The sequence below is a fragment of the Oncorhynchus masou genome, chromosome 24 (assembly GCF_036934945.1).
Source record: "Oncorhynchus masou masou isolate Uvic2021 chromosome 24, UVic_Omas_1.1, whole genome shotgun sequence".
In the NCBI taxonomy this organism is placed as follows: domain Eukaryota; kingdom Metazoa; phylum Chordata; class Actinopteri; order Salmoniformes; family Salmonidae; genus Oncorhynchus; species Oncorhynchus masou.
The window spans coordinates 812,290-815,536 of NC_088235.1; positions in this window are offsets into that span (position 1 = coordinate 812,290).

Below are 3,247 nucleotides of genomic sequence, written 5' to 3' on the forward strand. Positions count from 1 at the left end.
TCTGGTGTGGCCTAGAAATCAGTATCTGTGTTTGCTTAGAAATTCTAAGGGGAATAAGGAGGCCTGCGTCTTGTGACCATGTACGTGTAGGTATGTACGGCAGGACCAAATCGGAAAGATAGGTAGGAGCAAGCCCATGTAATGCTTTGTAGGTTAGCAGTAAAACCTTGAAATCAGCCCTTGCCTTAACAGGAAGCCAGTGTAGGGAGGCTAGCACTGGAGTAATATGATCAAATGTTTGGGTTCTAGTCAAGATTCTAGCAGCCATATTTAGCACTAACTGAAGTTTATTTAGTTCTTTATCCGGGTAGCCGGAAAGTAGAGCATTGCAGTAGTCTAACCTAGAAGTGACAAAATCATTTTTCTGCATCATTTTTGAACTGAAAGTTTCTGATTTTTGCAATGTTACGGAGATGGAAAAAAGCTGCCCTTGAAATATTCTTGATATGTTCGTCAAAAGAGAGATCAGGGTCCAGAGTAACGCCGAGGTCCTTCACAGTTTTATTTGAGACGACTGTACAACCATCAAGATTAATTGTCAAATCCAACAGAAGATCTCTTTGTTTCTTGGGACCTAGAACAAGCATCTCTGTTTTGTCCGAGTTTAAAAGTACTCAAGGCCCTTTGCCGCCATCCACTTACTTGTGTCTGAAACACAGGCTTCCAGAGAGGGACATTTTTGGGCTTCACCATGTTTCATCGAAATGTACAGCTGTGTATCGTAAACATTATGTTTCACTATGACACCACCAAGAGCTAAAATATGTTGTGAAAACCATAGTGGTCCTAAAACGGAACCTTGAGGAACACTGGATTGTACAGTTGATTTGTCAGAGGACAAACCATCCACAGAGACAAACTGATATCTTTCCAACAGATACGATCTAAACCAGGCCAGAACTTGTCCGTGTAGACCAATTTGGGTTTCCAATCTCTCCAGAAGAATGTGGTGATCGATGGTATCAAAAGCAGCACTAAGGTCTAGGAGCACAAGGACAGATGCAGAGCCTCGGTCTGATGCCGTTAAAAGGTCATTTACCACCTTCACAAGTGCCGTCTCAGTGCTATGATGTGGTCTAAAACCAGACCGAAGCGTTTCATATACATTGTTTTTGTCTTCAGGAAGGCAGTGAGTTGCTGCGCAACAGCTTTTTCTAAAATTATTGAGAGGAATTGGAGATTCGATATAGACCAATTTTAGTTTTGAAAATATTTTCTGGGTCAAGGTTTGGCTTTTTCAAGAGAGGCTTTATTACTGCCACTTTTAGTGAGTTTGGTACACATCCGGTGGATAGAGAGCAGTTTATTATGTTCAACATAGGAGGTCCAAGCACAGGAAGCAGCTCTTTCAGTAGTTTAGTTGGAATAGGGTCCAGTATGCAGCTTGAAGGTTTAGAGGCCATGATTATTTTCATCACTGTGTCAAGAGATCTAGTACTAAAACACTTGAGTGTCTCCCTTGAGCCAAGGTCCTGGCAGAGTCCGGACCACTGAGCTTTGGAGAAATTCTTCCGTAACTCACCATAGACAGAGGTTCTTCCTCCATAACTCACACCATAGTTAGAGGTTCTTCCTCTTCCTCCATAACTCTCACCGTAGAGGTTCTTCCTCTTCCTCCATAACTCTCACCATAGAGAGAGGTTCATCCTCTTCCTCCATAACTCTCACCATAGACAGAGGTTCTTCCTCTTCCTCCATAACTCTCACCATAGACAGAGGTTCTTCCTCTTCCTCCATAACTCACCCTATAGAGGTTATTCCTCTTCCTCCATAACTCTCACCATAGAGAGGTTCTTCCTCTTCCTCCATAACTCTCACCATAGAGAGGTTCTTCCTCTTCCTCCATAACTCACCCTATAGAGGTTATTCCTCTTCCTCCATAACTCTCACCATAGACAGAGGTTCTTCCTCTTCCTCCATAACTCTCACCATAGAGAGGTTCTTCCTCTTCCTCCATAACTCTCACCATAGAGAGGTTGTTCCTCTTCCTCCATAACACTCAGCATAGAGAGGTTCTTCCTCTTCCTCCATAACTCTCACCATAGAGAGGTTCTTCCTCTTCCTCCATAACTCTCACCATAGAGGTTCTTCCTCTTCCTCCATAACTCTCACCATAGAGGTTCATCCTCTTCCTCCATAACTCTCACCATAGAGAGAGGTTGTTCCTCTTCCTCCATAACTCACCCTATAGAGGTTCTTCCTCTTCCTCCATAACTCTCACCATAGAGAGAGGTTCATCCTCTCTTCTTTCTCCATAACTCTCAGCTCACTCTGTCCCAACCCTGCAGGCGAGCTGAGCCAAGGACCCAATGTCCCCAGCAGCAGCAGTGTTGCTTCCATACATAGTGAAATGGGTGAAGGTCTTGGCAGTTTTGGTCCTCATGTTATTACAGTGTGTTAGAATAGATGTGTTCTCAGATTGACTTTAGCCCCATCTACTCAAGGCCCTCTGTCCAATGAGGCGACAGGTAGCCTAGTGGTTAGACTGACTAGGTATCCCTCTGTCCAATGGGGCTGCAGGTAGCCTAGTGGTTAGACTGACTAGGTATCCCTCTGTCCAATGGGGCTGCAGGTAGCCTAGTGGTTAGACTGACTAGGAATCCCTCTGTCCAATGGGGCTGCAGGTAGCCTAGTGGTTAGACTGACTAGATATCCCTCTGTCCAATGGGGCTGCAGGTAGCCGAGTGGTTAGACTGACTAGATATCCCTCTGTCCAATGAGGCTGCAGGTAGCCTAGTGGTTAGACTGACTAGGAATCCCTCTGTCCAATGGGGCTGCAGGTAGCCTAGTGGTTAGACTGACTAGGTATCCCTCTGTCCAATGGGGCTGCAGGTAGCCTAGTGGTTAGACTGACTAGGTATCCCTCTGTCCAATGGGGCTGCAGGTAGCCTAGTGGTTAGACTGACTAGGTATCCCTCTGTCCAATGGGGCTGCAGGTAGCCTAGTGGTTAGACTGACTAGGTATCCCTCTGTCCAATGGGGCTGCAGGTAGTTACTCTACTAGGTACTCTACCAGGTACTCTACCAGGTACTCTACTCTACCAGGTACTCTACCATGTACTCTACTCTACCAGGTACTCTACCAGGTACTCTACCATGTACTCTACTCTACCAGGTACTCTACCAGGTACTCTACTCTACCAGGTACTCTACTCTACCATGTACTCTACCAGGTACTCTACCAGGTACTCTACTAGGTACTCTACTCTACCAGGCACTCTACCATGTACTCTACTCTACCAGGTAC